The sequence below is a fragment of the Desmodus rotundus genome, chromosome 2, assembly GCF_022682495.2.
Source record: "Desmodus rotundus isolate HL8 chromosome 2, HLdesRot8A.1, whole genome shotgun sequence".
Classification (NCBI taxonomy): Eukaryota; Metazoa; Chordata; class Mammalia; order Chiroptera; family Phyllostomidae; genus Desmodus; species Desmodus rotundus.
In genome coordinates this window covers 187648239-187674385 of record NC_071388.1, presented here as the reverse complement: position 1 = coordinate 187674385, position 26147 = coordinate 187648239, and the positions used below count along the sequence as shown (strand labels likewise).

The following is a 26147-nucleotide window of genomic DNA, read 5'->3' as shown; positions in this document are numbered from 1 at the left end:
CTTCATACCTCTCCTAATCCTACCCTCAAAGAAATGATCAGTTTTATTCTGAACTCTAGACTTGCAAATAGACGTTTTTTGATTTCAAGATGCCCCTTTGGGTCCTGAAGTACTTCCACATCAGCTTAGTACTGCCTAAAATTCCATTAACAGTGGAGTCAGTCTTTCTATTTAAAATCAAAGAGAGAAGGTTGAAAAGGTGAATTCTAAGCCGAGGTGTATGTCTCTAAAATCCAGCAATTCTAAAATACCATGTGGTCAAATAACAAGGGAAACTACTAGCTAATATCAAGTTCTTTCTGGGAGTACAGAGAGGATTAAATTGCAAGAGGAAAGCCAGCACCTAAAGATAAACTCTTTACTGAGGCTAAAATACAGAGTTTAGAATTGCAAAAAACTCTGAGAAGAAAAGATGCTGTTGACAGGCTATTCTTAGCCTGCTACAGCTGTGCCTACACACACCCGGGAGCAAGTCTGCTGAAGATCTGTATTAAACATTCTAAACTTGCTTAGCATGTGTATGTGTCAAAGTCCAATTAGAAAAGTGTGGTTTTGATGAGGGGATCCTTTCCAAAAGTGTGGATAACGTTAAGGAAACCAATGAGGAAAACTGCAGCAAGCAAGGACTAGAAGGGTAAGAAGCTGTTACCATCTCTAGGACTTGGGAACAAGAGAAAGCAAGTGTACCCAGACTCCACAAAAGCTAGAGCTTTCCCATCTGCTCCTCACCTATTCTTGCTTACCACTGGCTGAGTCCAACAGGAAGCCAGAGGGAAGAAGAATCTGATGGAGCAGATCCTATGGGTCACACTCTCCTCCATCACCAGGAATGAGGAAGGTCAATGGAAATGAGAAGTAAATGAAGACTCTTTTATAAACATTTGTCCCTTTAACATGGTCCAACTTCATTTGAAAGAACCTTCAGTACCAAAGGCTATCCTATGGCAGTATCAGTGAATAAGTAACTCAACTGTTCAGATTCAAATTATATGGATTTGAATTATACCCCTTAGGTTACCAGTCCAGTGAATATTGTCTTACATACTCAGTAGAGGAAATGCAAGGTAAAACTCAGTTTGCTAATAGCTTTGAAAAAAAAAGAAGGCTGACAAGAGAAAAACTTAGAAATTCTAATAATTACAGCTATTATATAGTAGCCTACAGTTTGCAATACAATTCAAATACTTTTCATGTGACTTACACTGCCCATTTTAATAAGCTACATTGAGGTGATACCTATTATATTCTAATTTTTAAATCATTGTAATGAATCAAAAAAATCATAGAGCAATAGGACTTTCCAATTTTCTATAGTCCTTAATCAAATAGTTGAGCATTAACTATTTACAAGATGCTCTTGGAAGATCTGTAGGATACAGAGGTAAAACACATGAACTTCATCTTTATTACAGATGTTCTGAAAAACATATAAATATACTTGAACAAATAAAAAGTTTTAAATATTTAAGTACTAACTGATACAGTAAAAATGTGTGGTTTCCATTACAGTAAAGGAAGTTAATGTTAAAAAATCTATTTATAATTTTTCCTAAGTAGAAAAAATAAAAATGAAATGTTCCTAGTATTTAATATGTAAATGGACACTAGAACCTTCACTTGGTGTATATGTCAAATGCCACATATTACCAAGAATGGCCACTGTCCAGGTCCATGTAGAACTCAGGTCTGGGAGAAGAAGCCAGGCAGTTCCCCTGGTGTCCCACTGCATTTCTACAGTGATTTACCTAGACATTACTTCCATGAAGGGAAAGCAAGATGTGAGTAGTAGCAAGCTGGAGCTTTGGCAGGGGTGGAAATTGTTGGCCTTAAAGGACCCCCTAAGTAGCCTTAAAATGCTTAAAGTACGTAGAAGTACCTAGATAGGTAACATCTGAAAAAATATCTGCTATCCAACTGACACTCTGAAGTCTTGTAAAATGAATACAGCTCTCTGTATTTGAACTTGGCATGGACTAATTAAATCTCAACGGAGGGCCAAAGGCTTCAAATCCTGCAGAATTTACTGACCTAGAGCAGCAGGATGGTGTGAATTGGCAAGCTGTGTGAATCTCTTTGGTACTGGTTCCACAAACAAACAAACAAAAAAACAATTCCCATGATTGGAGAAAACCAAGGTGTGTTTATTCAAACTTGGGTGGAGAGATAAAACAGCTGGAAACTCCTCTCCCTCCTGCCCATTCTAAAAGTGTAATTTTAGATGCTTTTGTTGTTATTATAAAATTGTTTACCTTGGTTCATTCATGTCTAGGTAGTTCTAGGTTGACAGTCTACATCAAAAACTTCCCATTGTAAATTTAGAGTGTTCCATTCTTATTCATTAAATATCCAACATTACCAAAAAAATAATGTAGTAACTCTATTTTAAAAATAAAACAGGTTGTTGGTGGTGGCAAGACAGGTAAATATGTCCAAGCTATTCTTGGGATCTTTATTTTTCAATAAAAAGGATAAAATATACAATGAAACATTAAAGCTAAGTCATAGGAGGAAAAAAATCCAAGACAGATCCTTGGACACAACTACAGCAAAACCATTGACTAAAGGCCTACATAAATCTAAAGAAACCAGGCATGGTATGTCACGACCACACTCAGCAATCTACTCAAGTTTCCTTTCCTTTTTTTTTTTTTTTTTTTTTACCAGCCCTGGAGCTGGCAGAGTAGTAGACAACTGCATATCCTCCTCTAACTTCAGCTCTTCATCCAACTTTCTAACTTGAGCTACAGCCTCTAGTTGGGCATTCCTTTCCTTTCTTTGCCATAATGTGCTACATTCAGTTTCTCAAACACCTTTAAGCAGCTGACATTTTTGAGGAATCCCCAGACTCATATGGCAGTTCACAAGCATCTGACATACTGGCTACCTCTCCCCACAAAGAAGTCAATGGTCAACTAGGGATTTTTCCCAGTGATGGCTCTTTCCCAAGGCCCGTTCCATCGATCTCCTGGCTGGCTCACCCACTGTCAGTTTGCAAACTGGCCCTTGTACCTGGAAGGGATGAAGAGACCTAAGAAAGAGGAAGATGATTCAAGATCAATAGGTTGGAGGTTCAATAAGCAAGGGAACATAATTACAAGGCTTGTTTTGTGAAGCCATAAAGTGAATAGATCTCCACAACTGCCCGCCAAATCTTTAAAGTAATGCTTGTAGAAGCCGTTACTGAATTCAGTCACGTATTTAGTGCAGATAGCCGCACACAACTCACTCTTCCAGGGCTACAGCCTTGAAAATGGCTCCCACTGTGGGAATGATTGACAGGACGTGCATTCTAAGGACAAGGAAGGGGTGAGAAGCCTCTGATTGCCAGGGTCTAGCTTGTAGATCAGCTGGAGGTCATGTCTTGTTGATGACCTCCTTCAATAACTTGTATTACGTAAATAATTTGGGATAAATTACACCTTTACAATGTTGAATATTCCCATTCAGGTACCTGGAATGGCTCTCATTTATTCAAATATACTTTTATATCCTTCAGTAAAATTTTCTAGTTTCCTTATATAGGAAAAACAGACATAATAACTGAAAAAGCATCATGGTTTGAGGTTATTATTGTAAAAGTCCTATAAAACTCCATAGATTTTAAAGGCATTACTGTATTACAACATGGCAGAATAATTAACATTTACTATTGTTTAAAATGAATGAGGCAGTTTTTCTGTTGAGTCTCCCTGCATTGGTAGATATAGATAATTGGAAGGGGAAGAGGAGCAGAAAATGAAGTTAGAGCTTGAAGAACTGTGTAAAGTAGGGCCATGATAATTGGCTCTTCTATCCCCCTCTACTCCTGTGAATGCACCCAGACTGCAGCCTAAGAAATAGTCTTTAATGAAATTGGGTGATTAGCCTGAGAAGGTATATAGGTCATTCAGAGTGGACATTTGTGCTTACTCTGGACTTAGAAATTATGCTAATGCATTCAACACTCGGTAATGAGCCTGAGGGATTTAACGATACAGTGAAGAATACATAGGATTTTTTGTACATAGGAAGAAAAAGTGCAATTAGAAACTCCAGGAGAAACAAAATCTGTACACGAAATAATGGCTCAAATATGAAACAAACTAAAGCATGGCATGATTATGATCAATTGATGGAAATTTAATTGACTTTGATGCTTGGAAGTTTGATGCAAGTAAATTTTCGAATGGCATGTATAAGTGACACAAAATTTCTTCATCTGTACTTTTTGTGTGTGTGTGCATTTAACAGGGCTTTGTGCGTGCAGGTGACATAAACCCAACTTACACTCTCTCGAACAAAAATGGAATCTATTGACTTATAGAAAGTGCTGGGATAGCTGACTCCTCTATATCTTGCTTCTGCTTTTATCTATGTTGCCTTCATTATAAGACAAGTTTTTCCATATGGTGGGAAACATAAATAATTGTCAACTGCTCCAGCTTTATAAAACTTTTGGGGTTCACCAGTTCAAAGAGACATTTTTCTTTTACCATTCAACACATACTGTTTACGGAAAGACTGGCTCCATAGGTGGAGTGCTGTGATTGGCCAGGCCATTCCTGGCATGGTCACAGGTCCCTCCCTCCCTGAGATCAGAGCCTTGCAGGCATTAGATACATATTATTGGTTCTTGTTAAGAAAGCAGAATTCTGTTGTTGGAGGAGGCACTCTGGAACATCCTGAGCTTTTATTTCTCTCAAACTTCTTTGTTGCAAGTTTGTGCCTTGCTGAATTCCTTAACTTTTGTATTTGAGGTTTGTTAATCAATGAATATATAACTATGTTAATAAAAAGTGAGTAACTATAAAAAAGTGACACTTTTCTTAAGTACTTTTTCTAAAACCGTGCCAAGCTTATAGCTATATTACAGCATTAAATTGAACAATTTTAAACAATTCTGCACAAATCCAAATATTTTCTATTATTTGGTTGTTTGGCATCTTGCAGATGAATAGCGTGATGGAATGCTGATTTTCTTTTAATGACATTTTGTAATGTGCAGGAGGCACAGGTACTTGGTTATGATTGTCAAAAAAGCATGTGGCTTTTGTTCACTTAGTTTACAGTGTGTTTTACAGTCTATAGACAAAAAAGAAAAGCACTGTTGAGTTTCCTTGTTGAATTTAAGCCCACATATTATTGAAACATGCTGCTTAATACCTCAATGCAAAATTGCTGTTATGAGTAATTTTCGTGGGAGATGTGGGTGGCTGAATGGTTTGCCAAAGCTAATTGTTATTCCCAAGTTTAGTCCTGTTGGAAGAACATGATTTTCTTCATCATATTTTGTAAATCATCAGTTAAGATGTTACATAAAATGACATCCTGCTGTCTTAATGTGGACTATGTACCCAGCAGAATTTTTTGTTCTGAGAAATTTTTGCTTTTCGTTAAGAAACAAGAGCACCAATTTCCTCTTGGCTCCACCCACATTTTGCTACATGTTTTAAATGTGTCACAGTTTCTGTGCTGAAAAACCTGTGCCACATAGCTTTAAGGTTTTAAGAAAACCCAAACACTGAAAGAAACCACACCCTGTCAATCTATTCTAAGCAATGATTATGATGTAGTGTTTAATTTCATGGGACACCAGTATCTCCATTGCCTAAGCAGAAATTTATAGCGTGCATCTCCAAATCAGTTTTCAAAAATAAGGTGTGGTTGGGTTCCACTTCTAGGTGAGATCATGTGGTATTTGTCTTTCACCTGATCAACAAATCAAACGAGCAAGCAAAATATAACCAGAGACATTAAAATAAAGAACAAAATAGCAGTAACCAGAGGGGAGGTAGGAGGGGGATAGCAGAGGAAAGAAGGGGAAGGGTCATCAAGGAACATGTATAAAGGACCCAGGGACAAAGCCAAAGGGGGTAAGATTGAGAGTGGGAGGTGGGGGGGAGGGGGGGGAAGTGGTGGTGGGAAAATGGAGACAACTGTACATGAACAATAAGAAACTACATGCAAAACAAATAAATAAATAAAGTGTGAATATAAATCTCTCCCGTGAAAGCTTATAAACAACAATGATATTAGTGTCCTGACTGACCATGAGATATGGTAGAATAAAATTGTGTTTTATTAGTAATTTTTAAAATTTCTTGAATATGGGAGCCATTTTTAAGTCTAGCTAACTAGAGACTACCAACTAGGTAACACAATCTCAATATTGTCAAAGACTAAAACCTCAAATCTTAATGATCTCTAAATACTATTATATAATTCCAAAGGCTTTAAAGCCATATAGTTCTTGGAAAATTTGCTGATGACGGAATCAGGCAAAAACAATACTGCATTCAAAGGAAAATGATTAAGCACATCTTCTTCAGAGTAATGCTGATACTCCATCCATCTTCACAGCAGCTTGGTTTATGCTTTTTAAAACATAATAACCAAACACTTTTGAAAGTGTGACATTTTATAAAATTTTTAAATTAAATGTATGCTATTTTAAAAATTGTTCCCAATCAAAAAATTTTAACGCAGAAACTGTTTTTCACATTTCTTCAAAGGATATTTGAATCGCAAACTAAGTCTCAATGATGACTCAATTTGAAAAAAATTCATTATAATTAAACTCCAGGTTAAATAAATTGCATACCTCTGTAGAAGTTACTGTAATAGAATTTGAATTATGCTTTTTTTATTTTCCCTTTAACAATTTTAATTTTATTAAGCTGCAACCAAAACCTTAAGATCCTGATTAAAGTATCGACCCAGTTCAAGTTCTAATTTTAGACCAACAGCTCTGCTTCCCAATACACAATTCTAACTGGCGGGGTTTAATTGGGATGTATGTTTATATTTGACCTGACAGCTCCATGAGATGTAATCCAAGACTTTTAATTATAAGACACTAAATTAGTATTGCCAAGTGTTCACTATATATTATTTAGCAATACATGATCAATTTTCTCATTCAATGAGACTGAGCGATATAATTAAGCCTTGAGAAAAGACAAGAAATACTGAATGTGAAAGACATATACGTTTCATATTTTAACCCTCAAGAAAGACTTATTTCCTTTATTTCTGAATAGCAGTGATGCAACAATTTAGGAAATGTCATGAGTCTTCATTTTCTCTGGAAATGACTGGATACTCACGGAGCTCCGATGCTGTGCCTGGCCCTGTGCACCACTTCCACAGAAGCTACGGTGGGTGACTCTCCCAAGAACCTGCTGAGACAGGAACTACCTGCGGTGAAGGAAATGAGACTCGGGGCTTTAGTTTGCCCAAGGTAGGGCAGAACAGGAGGCCACTGCTGTTTGGGAGTGGATGGTGAAGAGATTGGGAGCATGATAAAAAAATACTTGGTTATCCAAAGTATTTGACTAAAATTAGCTCCCTGGGTAGAAACCCAATGTAGTAGAAATGCACCCATTTAATCAAAGTAATCAATAGTAAAAGCGAAAGAGAACCATAACACATTGTTCAGTTCCCCAAATGATTACTGAGTGTGTAGTATATGCCTGGCACTCTGCTAGGTACAGGATTTGCAAAGATGAATAGGCTACCTCCTTCCTTCAAGAAGCATAAACATCAGAGAGAAAGAGAAATTCAAAAGCTGATCTGGTTTTTAAAAATGAAAAGCAGTTCATCATGGGGAAAAAACCTACAGTGGGAAGAACAGAGCAAACGGGCAGAGAATTACAGAAGTTTCGTAGTTCCGAGGGAGGCCAAAAATACAGACAGGGAGTGGAAGAAAATAAGATTGAAGAGACAGCATATTTACAGATTCCCATGGCTTTCTAGGCTATGTTAACAAGTCCAAGAAGAAAGGATTTTGAACAGAAGAGTGAACCAGATGCATAGTTTAGAAATATCACTCGAGTTCTTATAAAGACTGCACGTATTGAGAAAAGACTGTTGTTTCAGACAAAAGGAGAAGAACCGACTCAATGAAAGTAGAGATGGAAGAACATACACATAGACATTAGTATATACAGTTTTATTTCCTTGTTGGTATTTGATTTTTTATTACAGAAACTTGATGTCTGATTGACATTAAATATTAAGATTAGCAGGTCATTTCAAATGACATTCAAACCGATATGGGTTACCTGTAGCCCTTTGGAGTTTTTCTGAAGCACTTAAATGTAAACAAAAATATAAAAACTAATTTATTTGTGTAAACCCTTGGATTTAAAAGCTATTGTGAACTTTTGTCCTAGGGTTAACGTAAAAAACCCTAGCCAAGCTCATGCATAATCTTTCTGTTTTGTTCCCATGTGTCTATTTTGTTCCCACTGACTCTGCATTATATTCAGAGACCTCCGTCTTGATTCATAAAACCACATGAATTGAAATGCAACTCATGCCAGCCCTGTAGCTCAATTTACAGGCCTGCTATGCCACCGAGGCAGTGACTTCCTAAGCACCACGCACGGTGATCTTGTGATTTGCAGTCAGTCCCAGCAGAACTGAAGGTCTGCTCCTCGATTGTCCAGAGCACTAGACAACCCATGGGCTGTGTCCCCTTAGTTCTTGTAAGTCACTTCCCTCACAGCCTCTCAGTTCATCATTCACGACTTATGCACAGTCGAAAATCTTCCCAGACACTGTTCTTATGTGATTGCACTGGTCATTGTCTGAAAAGAGAAAACTCTCATTGTTCCCTTTTGATAATTTACATTTTCATTCTGCTTCCCAAACAGCTGGCCTCTGCTTTGAGGAATGACACAATAGATACTTTGAGCACACCTCTTTCTTCTTCCCTTGCTTTCCAAAGCCTCCTGTCCTCCAAAGATCTTACATGAAAGGTGTTCTCAAATCATTTAAAAGAATATGTGTAGATCTGCAATTAACAAAATTTAAATGATTTATAAGAAGTATTTTATCCACAAAACTGATAGATTGTTTTAAGACTTATAAAGAAAGCATGATATCCCACATATTAGTGAATACAATATTTTACTGCCTTTCTATTGCAAAATATTGTTTTCAAAAACAGCTCTTTTTCCTTTTTAGAATCCACACCAGCTACACGAAGGGCAAGAATCTTCCAAGTGTGTAGATTCACATCCAGGTTTCCCCGAAGCCCTACCTCAGTCTTACCTTCCCAACAGCTCTGATTATTTGTATCACTCGTTTTAACCCAGAACCATACTGTGACTTGGGTTTTTACTAAGGCATTCACCTATGTGTTTCCTCCCCCAAGTACTTTTATACAGGTAAATTAGTGATAAAAGTGTTCAAGTACAGCACGTTTAGTCATTTAAAAGATGTGAGACAGCCGTCTTCCCCAATTCCAAAACAAGCTACTGGAGAGTAAGGTCAAATCCTATTTTTTTTCTTCCTGTTACCATGGCTCTCACAGTAGGTGGCTCGTAACTGCTTCTTAACAAACATTTGCTCAAGATAAAATAGGTGTGTTCACAAAGATAGAATTGTTTCTCTGAATGGTGCCTCCTAATTCCAGATACGAGAAAACAAACGTATCCATTCAGCATTCCAATCACCGAAATCTCTGCTGGGTGAACAGCTAGCTAACGTTGACAAACTGATTTGTGTAAATGTGAGTTAATGCAATGCAGTTCCAGTGAACAATAGAAAGTGAGGCAGCCTTGGAGGTGATTGAATATATCCCCTCATGTTGTAAATTAGGAAACTGAGACGCAGACGGTCATATGACTTTCTCAATGCCTCAAAAAGAGAGTAGTATATGAGTAATAAAGCTTTCTATGTTGTAAACAAAGACAAAGATTGGGTATTTTAGACAAATAGGATTTGTTTATTTATTTTTAATAGAGAAAGGGATGTTTCTGATTCCTTCAGATCTTACCACCACAACCTCCCAAATCATCACTTTTTGGTATTTCTGTAAGCCCAGACAAGTCTTATTAAATTGTGGGAGACTAAATTAGTTTCTCTAAAACCATCCATTCACTCAAAAAATATTTATCGGCCCTCCCTTCATCCACATAACTTTTGGCGATCAGTGCATCTTATGGATACTGTAAAGCAAGCAAATAAAAATTATATGGTAACTAAAGTATCATGGTCTCTACTTTAAAAATGAGACTACTGAATTTTTCAAAGGTATCTATTTAAAATGTAAACTATTCTATGAAAATGTATACTGCTTACATACAATGATATAGACAGATAAATCTAAACACAGTGTAATGGAATAGTTTTTATTGATCATGATAAAGTTATTGTGTAGGCTATAATAAATAATAAAATAAATGAGTCTGAAAGATATCATTCTCATTTACATCCTCTTTCAAATACATTCAGGGCACTTCCCTTGTCTACTGAGGTGACTTAGCATTGCCCTAAAATTTTGTGAATTGTTCAGCTTTATATCCAGAAGGGCTAGTTACTTTATTTCAAGCTGTTTAAGAAGGGCCGACATGACCCATAGATAACATATGTTTACACCTGTTTACATCCGTCAGTGTTGCCTTTTTCTAGGGAACTACAATTGTGGCATGGAGAGCATTTTAGTTACTCTTTCTTTTCCTAAGAGAAAATAAATCATCCAAAGACAGCTCTAATCTAACTTCCGGATTCTTAGATTCAAAACAAAACAAAGTATTTGTGAGATCTTTTGGCAACTATCTTCATCTTAAAGATAATAAAATAAAGGCCAAGGAGGTCATAGATTTTTTATTTTTTGGTGTGTCCTTTATGAGTCTGTATAGACAAGTTTCCTTTTGTAAATCCTAGGCACTCACACACACACACACACACACACACGCACGGAGTCTTGTTTGAATGAATGTGGACTTCAGCAATCACAGGTAGTTGTGGAATTAGGTCACCATGTGTCATGTCTTACACATGACAACACAGAGCAGCGATGACATGGGCTTGCAGAAATGGCAACACAAAGTAAAGTTGCAGTTATACAAAGTGACCGCACTCTGATTGCCCTCTCTTCTCCATTTCTTCCTCTCTAACCTCAGAAATGGAGAAGAAACTTACAGACCTTCCGTGATGACTCATCATAATGTTCATGTACGATTTCAAATGTTTAACTTTTGAATTTTATCAACTTAAGTAGTGCAAGAGTAAAACTCAGTAAATTACATTTAAGTGTCAAATGAATTTCTCATCAGAGTCAGTACAGGTTTTTCCAAAAAGGGGTCCATTTCTGTTCTGTCATTCATAACTAATTGTATATCATAGTTATGTCAAATTTGAAATGCCGCTTCTGTGGTAACTGCATCCTGTCTGGTGGATACATGCACACGTAAATTTTATGAAGATGCTGTATAACAGTAAATCCAACCAGAGATTTATGGCTCTCTGAGCAGACAGCTGCGTGACCATAAGGTTAGTTTTCACTGCACTTGAAGGTCTCTGACTAAGTCCAGAAACAGCCTGAATAAGTGCCACGCTGCCTGGGACAACAGCACCTTTCCGAGCAGGCGCAATTCCAGACGTGCCCTGGTCTCGACCAGGGCTCCTCAGCTCACCGATGGAAGTAGGTTCCGCACAAACACTTTCTCTGCCGGCCTGAGGACCCCTGAGGTGCATAGTAACTGGGGAGAGGCAATTGCAGGTGTTCAATATCTTTCCTTCAATTTCCTCAATCTTTTGTACATGAAAAATAACTCCACATAATACCGAAATGCCAGGCAATTGTAACCTTGAAATAGTTATTTTAAGATAATAAAGAGGATGTTCTCAAAGTTAAATGCGCATACTTAATTTACATCCTTCTTTTCAAACCTGCTTTCCTGAACAGCTGATATCTATGATAAAATGTGATTTTTTTGCCATGGGAAATTCAAATCGAACGTGCTTTAAGAAAATATGATGCCATCTTTTCACCATGACTAATGTAATACCATTTAGCCTCTCTTGCTCATACGTGCGATACTTGGTATATTCCACTAAAATAAAATTAGTACTTACTCATGCCCATTACGATCCCTGTGCCTGTACCTGAGCAACGATAGCTACTGAAACCTTCTCTACATGTTTTGAAGGCCTATCACCCCCTATTTTGTCTATGCTCTAGTCTGACCAAAACACCGCTTACCATTCCCAATTTTCTAGGACGCTAAACCATACAAAACGATTTCGGTGAAACAACTGGTAATCTAAAACACAAGCACTGATAAAGTGGAATAAAGCTCTAATTATCTAACTATCGGGGCTCTCTAACTTATTTTTTTCTTGTACGGTATTCTTCTCTCTATTTTTCCTACCTTTTAAAGAAGAACATTGCCATTTCCCATGCCACTCCCTTGATTATGATAAAAATCGTTACCACGTCATAGTGAATTGGTAACATTTCTCAGGCTAATGGACACCCGAAGAGCTCTCTTGTCCTTTGTACCGTTCCTATAAGGTCAAATTAATACTCTCAAATTCATTTAATGAGAGTCAGAATCAGTCCAACTATTTAATTCCAATGCATTAACAAGACCTGATATTAAAATCAGAAGGCAAAAGTACATGAAGAGTATATATTTAAAAACCCCTCAAAACTCATAATTCATACACCATGAATACCAGATTTCACTTTGCAGTGAGAAAACCTCATGTAGTATTCTGAAGAGAAAGAGAACAGTGTTGAAATATCTGAATTCTAATCCTCAAAATATTCCCATGGTCATGTGTTCATAAAAGACAAAACATTTGGGTTTTAGCAGTTTCTAACCAGACTACTGAGGTCCTGAGGGGTGGAAAATTGTTTGAAAGGTGTTTGTGACAACCACCACAGAGAAAAGTTCAGAAGCAAAGAACCCATGTGATTTTCTTAAGGATGAGGGTAATAGACCTAATAAGTGTTCTCTAGCAGCCTATTCACACAAAAGGTACAGTTTATTCCTGAGAAAAGAATTTCAGCTGCGGAAACAATAACCAAAGCAAGTCCATCTGTCCTAATTTACAGCAGAACATGGCCGAACTGCCCACCCTCTTTACTCCTGGAAAATAGGAATTCTCCTATCACGGACTTTAATTAAAAGTGTGTCTCTAATGAAAATATAAAATTCAGATTTATTTACAGACTACCTTGTTCTAAAAAAAGCACAGGACAAAGACAAATCTTAAGAAAATAAAGTGTGAAAAAGTCAGTGTGTGAGGTAAGTACCACAGGTTCTGCACAGTTACTTAAAGTGGGATATGATTTTATTCTGAGGTTACTAGAGGCCAAGAAAAAAATTAAAACACACTCAGTGCCTCCATGGTAAGACCAAGCCAGTGGTTTAAGGCAAGGTCTTCGGTTTCTAATACGCTCTGACGTGAGAAAGATCTAGAGTCCTTGCATAGGTCGTCTTAAAGGGAAATATATATAACACTTGTCCTTACATAGTCTTCATGTGCTTATGACCTCTTGAAAGTATGGTTATCATCATTTAAAAGACATTTTCTAGACTCATGTTCAACCATGACAATATGTGGCAGGTGTTGCCAAACTATAGTCCATAGATCCAATGGGCTTGTCACCGGGTTTTGTAAATAAAGTTTTATTGGAACACTGCAATACCCACTTGTTTACACATTGTTTATGGCTGTGTTCTTGCTACAAGAGCAGAAGTGAGTAATTGTGAGAGACTGTATATAGCCCGCAAAGCCTAAAAAAATTTTCTGTCTGGCCCCCTACAGTATGGCTTGCCAACCCCTGCCATAAGATATTAGTTATAAAGATATTAAACATGTTTAGAATGCAAATATTTAAAATCAAATACATATCTGACAAAAATGTGTTTGTAATATTTTTCAAGAAAATCTGCATTTACTTAGATATACACACACATTGACTTTCAATAGCTGTTTACAAAATTAATTTGTGAAGTCGTGTAGTATATTTCCAATATGGCCTAGCAATCAGAGAAGTTGAACTAAAATTCATCCTTATGCCTTTGCTTTGTCCTCCAAAGCCAATGTCCTTTTAGAAATACTTATTTTGCATGCACATGACATAACCCCAATAGGAACTCACACTACTCACTCACTGCAGTTCTTCATGGATTCTAACCCTTGGCTCTCTCAAGTCTGTCTTCCTAAAGATGTCAGGGTAGGAATTCCTCACTCAACCATCTCTATCAATGTTCCCACCTCCATTCTTCAGTATTGATATTTTCTGGATTGTTTGTGAAAACGCCTGCAACCACAGCTCCCAAACAGAACCTTACTCTCTTACCCTAAAAAGGTTGATGTCTCTACGCCACACCATATGCAGAAATTCTAGACCTGCCGCTAGGGCCTCTCAAGTTGGTCTTACAAATTTGTCACCCCATTCCTCATGCCACTCCCTGGGTCAAAGCCCTTCACTGACAGCAATGGACTTATGATAAGACCTAAACTACTAATCCTGGTATTGAAGGACCTCTGGAAATACAAGCCCATCCATTCATCCCACTCTTCTCCAAAAGAAATCGTCCTTTGCAAGCCATCTGGTATGCCCTGCTCAGGGTCAGCTCAGTGCTTTTGCTCTTGTTATTGTCCTAACTGGGCGCTTTTCCAAATGCAGCCACTCATGCAGCCTCCTCCATGTCCTGCTTCCCAGTGAAATCTTTAGCTTCTGCACATGGAGATACAGCTCCCTCCACTGAATCTGCATGGCACTTATAGGACATACTATTCTTTCAAGATCATCAGGAGATTGGATAGGCTCACTTGCTAATTTCTCAGGAGATGTAGGCCACTGCCTCTAAGAAACACATACACGTTACTCTGTTAGGTCATGTATTTGTACATGTCAGTACCTTGTTGGTTGTTGCTTGGCACCTGGCCTTGTTTACAACTGAAGCTGTTGTAGGGAAAGAGCCAAAGAACACATTCATTTTGAAACTGGAATGATGCCTGTGAATACTTTTCTCAAAGATTTGTACTTTTCTGTTCAGATTTTTTTAAAGAAAAAAACTTAGTTTCAGATACAAAAAGGCTACGAGGGGTTAAAATTACCTAGACATGTAATTTTCCATTATCTAAAGAAAACGACACACTTCAGGTTGTCTGTGTTCCAATCAAGTTAACAAAAATCTAAACTTACATCACTGACTTCTGATTTTCTAAATCATTTCTCTCTTGTGATTTAACATTTTAGTGAATAAGATACAGATATAACTACAGGGATTTAGAAGATATAATTAATCTTTCAAAGCCTTTATGAGATTTTCATAAAAGTTCTCCTCCTGCTAGAAAAATCAGAATACACTGCAAGTCAAATAAGAGTAAAGCCCCTTACCATGGTCAAGAGTAATGATGTGGCCTGGTACCTGCCTTCTGCTCTGATCTACTGCCTTATACCTGCTACCGTGTTTGTTAGACTCCAGTGCCATTGGCCTTGTATTTGTTTCTCAAATACTCCAGGCTTCATCCTGCTTTTGCTATTCCCTGTGGCTTGAAAATTCCTCCCCTGGATATTCCTATGCATGACTACTTACCGTTACTCATGTCTCCAATGGCAGCCTATCCTATCCCAGACAAGCTCTATTGGATGGTTTTGTTTCCTATTCTTTATAGCATTTTCTCTATCTGAAATGTCCATTCATTTATTGGCTTACTTGTGAATTTCTGCCTTCTGCTACTAGAATATAAGCTCCACAAGGGTAGGAATGTATATGGTTTATCTCAATATCATACACATTCAGAAAAGATTCTGCTGTATAGTAAGGACCCAATAAGTATTTTTAAATAAAAAATTGAATGATTTCTGGACCATGATATTAGAAATACTTAGGGCTCACTAGCTTGATATTTAGGCGGAAGATAGAGAGTGAAACCTTCATGAGAACATCATTTACTAAGAGGTATTATTTTAATTCTTTATAGATCACTTAGATTTTCAGACTAACTAATTCAATAAACCACATCTAAGAAAAAGAACATAGACTATCTGATTTTGAAATATCTGCTTTTATAAGTATAGATTTTTGATGCAATTAAGATAGCTTTTTTCCCCCTGTATTTTATGGCTCAAAATAAAGACACTTCAGGGGAAGACAACACGCACAGCCCATTTTTCCCAAGTGTGCATGACAACTATTTCAGAAATTCTGTTACATCTGCTCAGTGACAAAACAGTACTCCCGTTCTGATGGGTGATTAAATACGTCCCTAACATGTCTAGTACATAATGAACACCTCAGAACCTCATCTCTAACATCCTCTAACAGAAAAGTGACATTAAAGCTTCTTCATTCCCTAGATAGTGGCAAAGTTTCAGTTTTCACTGACTAGGAACATGTTTCTCTTTAAATATTTAAGCATAGTTTCTGCTTAATTTCTTTCCTCCAAGATGCTCTTCATGCCTTTCAAATGCATGTCAACTTAAGACTCTACAAAGTCCTAAGCTGCCTGGGTGCAGGTAAAGTTCTACTGAACACAGTAACCATGGAAACGTCTAGTTCTTATTTAACTGACTGTCTCCTTGGAAGAAGCAAAAAAAAACCCACAAAAACACCAGCACCACGACAACAGAGGGATGGAGCACAGGAGGCAGAGAAACAGGAAGACAGACCGGAGTAGGAAAGTAAGAGGAAGCAGGCACCGACAGAGGCCCGCAGCTTTTCTAGCTTAGTTCCTTTTAGCTAAAAATGTTAAAGCTGAGGGATACACGAAAGGAAAAAGCTATTTTTGAGAACATTTCATGATTCTATAAGTGAGAAAAAAGTTTTAACCTGGCTATTTTTGTTGCATTCCCCTTGTACATAGAGCCAAGTTTATACGCGGATGCAATCTGGAGGCATCAGTATGGACAGTTCAAGTTCAAAACAAAAGAAAAGCTCCTTTGCTTTCCAAGTACCTTGAGTCTGGGCACACATCCCCAAAGTGTTTAAACCTCTATCCTAAGAGATCCAAACCGCAGGAATGGCCCTGGAGCAAAAGCCTTGTCAGCGTTCCCAGGATCAGGTTTAGTCTCACCACTTTCGGTAGTGTAGCTGGCACGTAGCTGGTTGGAATGGTTTTAGAATTGAGTCCCTCCCTCTTTCATATTCATGTGAAAGTCACAGGTGAGTCACCTCACCCTACCCTTAGCTCAGGACCTGGAATATAATCAGTATTGGAGCAGAATCAAAGTCAAATAGTTATTCATTGCCACCCCTACCCAAGAGTTAAACGTGGGTATAAACTTAAAAAAAAAAACAAGGTAATAGTAACATTTCTTCCTGAATTTAGAAAGGCCATCTAGAGAAAGGAAGCATGATCAAAGACTGGAAATACCAAAAAAAAAAAAATATTCAAGGCTAGAGGATTTAAAAGTCAAGATCAAAGAAAGGACCGAGAGGGATGGAGAACTAAGAAGGAGGAGAAGGCAACATCAAACTGCATTGTAAACAAGAGATAAATATAATAGAAAATAAATTTCATATAAAAATAGCAGGCTATAGTTGCATTTTCTAATGATTAGTGACTTTTTCTCTTTTTTGCCAATACAAATCAAAAAGGAGCAAAGGAAGGAAAAGAAAAAGGTGAGAGGGACGAAAGAAAACAGAAAAGAAGCGTTGGGATAAGTCAGCCTGCGTAATCTTACAAGTAAAATTGTTTTTTCTAAAAAGCTAAGACTACTTTCAGGGCTCATTTCTATAGTTCGTTACCAAAAAGCTTATTAACATAACAAAAAGCAAAAATATATAGAAATGTGCCCACTCTGGTGTGTTTTATGAAAAACAAATTACTTAAATGTTCCCAAAGTCCACAATATAAACTTAACAACCAAATGAATGAGGAAATCCTGAGCTCTTATTTTGCCTAAATTTCCACAGAATTTCACTAAAATATGTAAGTAAAAATATCAGCTGTAATACCACTACTCAAAGGAAAGATTATCTCTCTTGAACAGGAAAAAATTAAGTTCAAAGATTAGATTCAAAGTGTTTTTCATTAAAAGTTAACTAGTTGTACCCATACTGTTTAAAAATTTTAATTCACTGCAGAGTTGCTTTCAAGAAGCATTCTTAATAAATTTCACAAGGAAACACCTACGACTATTGGTACAAAGTAATGACAAGGAAGGGATATGCACGAAATATTATGTTGAGGTAGAAAAACAAAACAGATGTCTTCCCTCTCCACCCACTTAGATGAGACTCATCTCCATCCTAAGTGGACAATTAGTAACAGCTGAGAATTTACGTTTGTTCATCATCTCCCACGACCCTCACCCACCCACCCAAAACTTTCCCACAGACCCTCTCCCTTGATTTTGGCCCTTTCTGTACCACTTCTTACTTTGTAGTTCTTTAATCATTTTGACGCCTGGGATCAATTCCTGAGACTGGTAAGTCCTTGAGAATATCAAAAGTTGTTTCTCAAAAATACTCTGAATTGGAATTTTCATGTGCTGGCCAGTGTTTAATGACATGTTCTACAGCTACGTGAAGCATTTGAGAGCTGGTTGGTGCTTGCATTACATATGTGTATATGAACATACACACTCAAAGAAAGTTATAGTTTATCATTCCCTGATTTAAATGTACAATGTAAAATAAAGATGGTAGGCATACCTTAGGACATTTTTTTATTTTTTATTTTTCTGATTATTTACTTATTTATTTTGGAGAGACAGGAAGGGAGGGAGAAAGAGAGGGAGAGAAATATCAAAGTGTGAGAGACACATTGACCAGCTGTCTCTCACACGCCCTCAACAGGGGAGCTGGCCCGCAACCCAGGCATGTGCCCTGACTGGGAACTGAACTGGTGACTTTTTGCTTCGCAGGCCAGAGCTCAATCCACTCAGCTACACCAGCCAGGGCACAATTTAGGACATTTATATAACTTAGGCAATGCATAAAAGGCCCCCTTTGAGGCCCTAAAACATTATCTCCACGTCTGGGGGCAGTCCCTTCCACGGTGGGGCGTAGTATCTATAAAACAACAGCTACTCAGTGAATGTTACTTCTTGTAAAACAAACAAACCCTTCTGACTTTATGGGTAAATTCTCTCATTTTGTAAATTTCTATTTTTACTATGCTTTTTGTGATGTTAATAAGCCTTTTAGAAAAATTAATTTTGCTTACAAGGTCATATAGCTTGAGAGAATTAAAGTAGCAAAAAGAACTAACATATCTGAGAGATCAGATATGACTCAAAGAGCTTAACCCCATCTTCAACTCACGGCACATATCAGAGATAAAAGAGTATATGACTATTTCAGAATGTTATCAGATTTATGCAATTGCTAATGACTTACCTAAATGGCTACTTTTAGCATTAAGGAGTATAGTATTGAGGTGGAGGTAGTGTTATCATCTACTGTAAATGTTACTTAAGATCCTTTATCCTAATCTGTCAAAAGGAAATTAAGCGTTAAAACAATTCATTAATCAGAGTAATCAACTTGAATAGTAAAATACCCAAGTTGGTTTCATCTGGTCTGTCTCACGTGCGTATCAATGAATAATTACATATTTTATGTATACTTCTAAGCACTTGTAATAATCATTTAATTTTAAAGTCCAACTGCGCAACTAACGTTCTCAAAATCACAGCAGTTCAATCTGTTATCTAGTTGCTACTAAAATTCAACACAAAATATGTATTTTAAGAAAACATGCAAAAATCCACCAAACGAGTATTTTTCTTCCTTCTCCCTCCTGATATTTAGAAAAATTTGCAAATTCATTTAAGTCAAACGTGGTAAAGGAATGAAATTATTCCTTCGGGCTTACAGGATTCTGTGCCAAGTTTCATTTTTGGCTGTATATTTTTGACCAAGTTCAAGAGCCCTGAAAAGAAATACACAAAAGAGAAAATATCCCTTTAACCTCAGGAGAGCAGCATTCCTAGAGGCTGCTATGGGAAGAGTAGGGCTTTTGCCTGGAGATGGGTGTGCTCCTGGTGTTTGGTTTCCACTGAGAGGATGCCTGCTCTCTCAATGAATCTGAAGTAGCTGCGATGATGAGGTAATGGCTGTGCCAGTTTCACTGGGTCATACTCTCTCAGCACATTCTTTCTCTTTCTCCTCCCCGAGAAGGTGCTGTAAACAAGTCATCCCTAGAGAGTTGCTGCAGAGAATGAACAAACCCTAAACTTGAAATTCCAGAGAACACTGGCACTGCTGTGGTCGTCTAGACATAACCAGGAGCTTAAAGTAGCACAGGCAACCAGAGAGAAACAGGTTATTTGACAAGAAAATGGGGTGGGGAGGATAAGAGAGGAAGGAAATAAAGCAAATAAAAATTAATGTGATCCAAATACTATTTTTCTTAAAAAAGAGGCTCAATTTTTAAATTGCTTAAATCGCCAGATGTAAGCAATTTTCTACTTAGGAAGTTTAAAAAAACTTTCAGAAATGAAATATTATAGCTAACTGTGCAATACGACAAATTAAAATTAAGTAAACCATGTACCACCGATCCTAAAGGCACAATAGCTCTGATAACATGTAAATCATGAGTATGGATGTAAACCTATGATAGTCAGGTAAAATTACCAGAAATCAATGTTAAAACACACACACAAATACAGTATTCTTTACTGAAAGAAAAGAAATGCCTTTCATCTTCCCTTGGTGACAGGATGCTTTCGGGCATGAAGTGGGAAGGGTGACTGAGAGACCCACGATTTACAAATTCATAAAGATTTCTACCAAAATACAGAGATGCCTATTGCTCCGTTAAAGGGGTGCTTTGTGCCACAGTCAGGTTAAAGAATGTAACCATCTTCTTGGGCATTCCAAAGAGCTTTTATTTATTTAATCTACTTCATTGCCCAAAGAAATTATAATTACACACAGTAAAATGAAAGGGTGACAGAGCCAGGCTTCATACGGGGCCATACCTGCAGCTCCAGTGTGGGACATTTTGCATAATATGGCTCACATAAAAGGCTTTGTTCTCCACCGCCTCACTGCGGCTGCAAACCTCAATTTCACTTTGTCATCACTGCCTCTCCCAGAGCGATCATTTTTAAATAAGCAATAACCTTTAGCACTGAAGTTAGTTCCTTACCAACAGTTATCAATCCCTCTGCCTGACACTCAAAATTATATACCTTATATACCTCCAACAATATTTTTTGTTTTGCATTACAGATTTCATTTACACCATAATTCCCAAACCCCAAAAGATAAATTTTAAAAAATTTGTCTTTTATATGTCCACTCTCTTTTGTAATATCATGTATAGAGTATTACATATGTGTATGTGTGTGGTGTGCACAAGCACATGCATGTGTGTGCATGTATGTGCATTTAAACAAAAACATGTCACACTGAGTCAGTTTTAAAGAGTCTGTGTCCTCAGATTACAAACCGGCTTGTTGCTAATGAAAGCTTTTTATTTTCTGACAAAATCCTGAAGCCCCAACAACAGGCAGTATAACATCAGTTTCCAGTTTGCAAGGACTTTTTTTCTGACACTATATGCTTTACAACCCCCACCCACCCACCCAAACACACACCTCCTCACTCCTCTAAAACACACTTTCTTTAAATGTCCATCCTTAAACAAAAGACGAAGTTGGGGAAGGAAGGCACCCTGCACCACAGCCCCAAAAAAGGACTTTAAAAAAATAATAATGAAAGAATAGATGTACTGTAGGTGCTGCTTTCCACCCATCCCATAGCAGTTTAAAAAGGAAGGCTATGTGGATGCTCAAGCTCATCCAGATTCATTTGTGTGTGTGTGTCCCGCCCTGCAACCCGACTAGACATTAAGTTCTCATTTTCCTAAAATTATAAATATTTATCAATCTTCCTTTCCAGCTGTTTCTAGAAGAATAATGGGGAAAATGCTTTCAAATGGACCAGGCCGCCTAACTCAGTTCTCTGTGTGCATTCTCTGCAGCTAGGTGGACAAAACAATCCTCCACCTCGAAATCCTTTTCGTCCCATTATCTTTTTATAAGTCACTCCTCGTTTTTCTACACTCAGGTAATATTAGCTTTCAAGATAGGTATCCTAACGCGATGTAAATTTCCTGGCGTTTCGCAGTGGTACCTACCAAGATCGCACACTCTTCTGCCAATCAAGCGCCCAGGTAACAGCTGCCGGTTCTCTGCTCCATAGTGACACCTGGACCGGCCGGGCCTGCAGCCTCCATCAGGTGGGAGAGACAGCTCGGCCAACCTGTGCCGGCTCCCAAGGCAAGGCAGGAGAGACACCCCCTTGCCCACTCCCACCCTATTCCTGTCTGAGGCTCCCTCCACGCAGGGAACGAGGCAGTAGAGGCGCCTTATATAGAACCAGAGGCGGGGACGACTCTTACCTGGGCGCTGACACTGGATGCACCCGCCGTCCGCTGCCACAGCTCACGACCCGGAGGACCTAACGCCCTCCGGAGGAGAGCAGCGGGAGACGGGGCAGGGGAAGGAAGAGGACGAGGAAAAGATGAAGAAAGAAGCGGAAGGGACCAAAAGAAAAAGGAGGAGGAGGGGGAGGAAGATGCTGCTGCTGCTGCCGCCGCCGTCCCAGTCCCGGAGCCCGTGCAGCCCCAGCGTCCAGCCCAGTCTGAGCGCCGCCCCCGCCGCCCGCTCCTGGAGGCTGCCAGCCCCGCCCCGCCCCGCCCCTCTCGCCCGCCCCCCTCTAGTCCCTCCCGACTCTGCCACAGCCGCAGTGTCCGGGAGGGGGAGCGCGGCTGCCACGCCTCCTGCCGCAGCCAGCCCGCCGCCCTGCGGGAGCCACGAGGGTGGCAGCTTCACAGCGCCTGCCAAGCCATGGCCACATGCGGTCCTGGGTGGGGCGGGGGTGGGGCGGCCTTCTACAGAATTTCCCCTCTACAACCACCAGCAAAGGGACACCCGCGCCCTGGGGACAGAGGCCCCCAGAGGACTGTCTTCACCCACGTCCTTGGGGAAGTCAGCTTTAGAGTCCCCCACAGACACCTCTCCTTTCCTTTCTGTATCACTGTGGGGCAGAGGCTCCTGCCACCTCTCTGTGGGCAAGGCTCACTGGCCTTGCCTCCACAATGCTGACGACAGTTGCATCCAGAAACGACATAAGAAAATTGGGGAAGCAGGAAAGAAGAGAACACCTATAAGGCTAATAGCTGAGGGTATAGAAAATTCCCGACCTAATTCTGTCCACTAATCAGACTCATTCATTTATTTATCCATTCAACAAATGTTAATCGTAATCCATTATGTATCAGGTCTTGTTCTAGGTACTATGGAAACGTCTGTAAATGAAAGAGAACACCTCCCCCCAAAACAAACAAACAAAAAACCCCAAAACAAATTAAAAAAACCACAATTATTGCCTTCACGGACCTTGCAGTCCAAAGAGACATCCAGGTGTATGATACAGAGACAGCTCACTTTCATCTAACTCTCAGTGTCTGCCTGCATCAAATGAAAATTTAATAAAATGTCAGCCCTGCCCCTCTGGCATGTTTACTATGGTGATATAATTAGATAACAAGGAAGAACATGAAAAATATGAAGAGTGATACAAATGCAATAGAGAGCACAGAAAATGTTGACCTTGAAATGTCGTCATTTAAGAAAATCATCTCTTAAAAATACTTGAAAGTGAACTGAGAAAACAGATGATTCTTTACCGTGGAATGTTCAGATGACAGAATAGCACTTTACTGTAAGGAATACAGGTGAAGTGTGACTTAGAACTGCTTCAGATTGAGTACTGTTTTTATGGTTAGCCAAGATGGGGAGGTGTGGCTTGTCCAGCTTCGACAGTGCTAATGAAACAGCAGTAATAATTTGTTTTTGTCCCTGAGATCAGCCATGGAATCATAGAACCATTGAACAGGAGAGTTGATTTCTTGGGCATCTGCTCCAATTTCCTCAATTTTCACATGGAAAAAGAGACACAATCATGGGATTAGAGACTATACCACAGCAAGATCTGAAACCTTGCCTCCAGAACCACACCTCATGCTCTGGGCATGTTGTTTCCCTCCACCCAGCTTTATCCCCTTTCGCTGGGACACTTTCAGGGAGGTAGGAAGTATCAGGGCACAACCAAGTAGCAGGGAGGTTGGAGGAGTTAGGGCTTCTCCTCAGGAGGAGGTGTTAGGACATGGTGAAATGATATATAGTATATGGATGGAAGGAAAGAATAAAAATCCTGCTAGAGTGTTAACAGTTGACATTCAAGACCTGGCATGCTGCTACAGATACTCATTGAAAGTATCTCTCCAAACCTATCTAGTCAATTATTGAGTGTTTCTCAGTTTCTGTTAGTTTTGTGCTATTTGACACAAGAACCAGATTCCAAAAGGAAAGTATTCCTTCTTTCACTTCAGGCGGAATTTCCCTGGGACTGCATCAGCTCTGAGCTTAAAGGTAGACAGACACAACTTCAGGCACTGAACACCATCCTGCCCCGTCCTCACCGTCTGCAAAACACAATACTGTTTTGATTACTCTAGCTTTATAGTTAGTCTTAAAATCAGGTACTACAAGTCCTACAGTCTTATTCTTCTTTTTCAAAATTCTTTTGAATTGTCAATCCTTTGCATTTCCATATAAATTGTGGTGCTAACTTGTCCATTTCTATAACAAGGGTGTTTTTAAATTAAAATTGTGTTGAGTTTGTAGATCAATTTTTGGCAGAATTGCCATCTGAACAATATGGAGTCTTCCAACCTGTGAACATGGTATAGATTTCTATTTATTTAGTCTTCTTGAGGTTTTGTTAATTGTTATTTTCAGGATTTATTTCTCAGAGCAGTTTTATATTCACAAAATTTGAATAGAAAGTACAGAATTTCCGATAGATTTCCTTTCCCCCCCGTCCACAGTTTCCCCTATTATTAACATTTGCATGGGTGTGTTACATTTGTTACAATTGGTGAACCGACCTTGAGATATTTCTATTAATAAAGTCATAGTTGAGTTTAGGTCTCACTCTTGGTGTGGCTTTGGGGGTTTCGACAAATGCATACAGTCATACATCCCCCATTACAGTGTTATACAAAATAGTTTCGTTGCCCCCAATCCCCTGCGCTCTTCTTCCTCCCCTCCTCCTCGTCCCCTCCCTGCCCAGGTATCCGGTAGTTGAAATCATACAGTGCGTAGCCTTTTCAAACTGGTTTCTTTCACGTCGCAGGAAGCATTTGAGATTTCTTCTTTTGATAGCTCATGTCTTTTAATTGCAGAAAAACATTTGATTGTATGAATGTACCAGTTTATCTAATCACCTGTTGAAGGATATCTTGCTTGCTTCTAATTTTTCGCAATTGTGAATAAAGCTGCTTATAAACAATCAAGTTTTTGTGTGGACAAATGTTTTCAACTCATTTAGGTAAATACTTAGGAACATTATTGCTGGGTTTTGTAACAGACTATTTTAGCCTTGTAAGGTACCGCCAAACTGCCTTTCAAAGTGGTTGTACCTTTCCACCAGCAATGAATGAAACTTTCTGTTGCTTCATATTCTTGACATCATCTGGTGGTGTCAGTGCTATGGAGTTTGGCCTTCCCGATAGGTGTATACTCGTACCTCATTGCTATTTTAATTTGCAATTCCCTAATGACATATGATTATGAACATTTTTTTCATATCTTTATTTGCCACTGGTGTGTCTTCTTGGTGCAGTGTCTATTCAGATCTTTGGTTCATTTTTAAAAATTGAGTTGTTTTCTTATTTCAAGTTTTATGTGTTCTTTGTATATTTTGAATATAAACCCTTTATTAAAGATGTGTTTTGCAAATATTTTCTCCCAGCCTCTGGCTTATCTTTTCATTCATTTAATAGTGTCTTTCACAGAGCAGAATTTTTTTAATTTAATGAAGTTCACCTCATCAATTTTTATTTCATAGATCATGCTTTTGGTATCCTAGTTAAAAACTCATTGTCAAACCCAAGATTCCCAGGATTTTTTTCCTATGTTGTCTTTTAAAGTTTAACGCTCTTGTGTTTTACATTGGTCAGGCTGCTAAGACAAAAATACAAAAAACTAGATGGCCTATAAACAACAAAAATTTATTGCCCACCGTTTTGGAGGTGGGATATCCAAGACCATAGGCACCCGCAGATTCAGGGGCTGGTGAGAGCCTGTTGCTCATGGATGGCAGCTTCTTATGGTGCCTTCACATGGGGAAAGGGGGAAGGGAACTTTCTCTGCCACTTTTCTAAGAGCACCAATCCCATTCATGAAGTCTCCACCCTCATGACATAAGCACCTCTCCAATCTTCACCTCTCAATACCATCCCATTGGGAATGGGGTTTCAATGTATGAATTTTTGGAGGGACACAAATATTCAGTCCATAGCAAGGTCTACTATGCCTTTTGAGTTGATTTTTGTGAAAGGTCCATGGTTAGTGACTGCATTCATTTTTTGCATGTGCATGT

General features: G+C 38.7%; 1 protein-coding gene across 23 annotated transcripts in view; it reads right to left on the bottom strand.

Annotated features, from left to right (window-relative positions):
• MAP2 (microtubule associated protein 2) overlaps positions 1-22336 on the bottom strand; it is a 250353-nt gene extending 228017 nt beyond the window's left edge. For all 23 annotated transcript variants that reach the window (XM_045198298.3, XM_024563876.4, XM_045198307.3 and 20 more), the window contains exon 1: positions 22099-22336. The gene's annotated coding sequence lies outside the window, so the exon portion shown is untranslated. The remainder of the gene's footprint in view (positions 1-22098) is intronic.
• Between the last annotated feature and the right edge of the window lie 3811 nt (positions 22337-26147).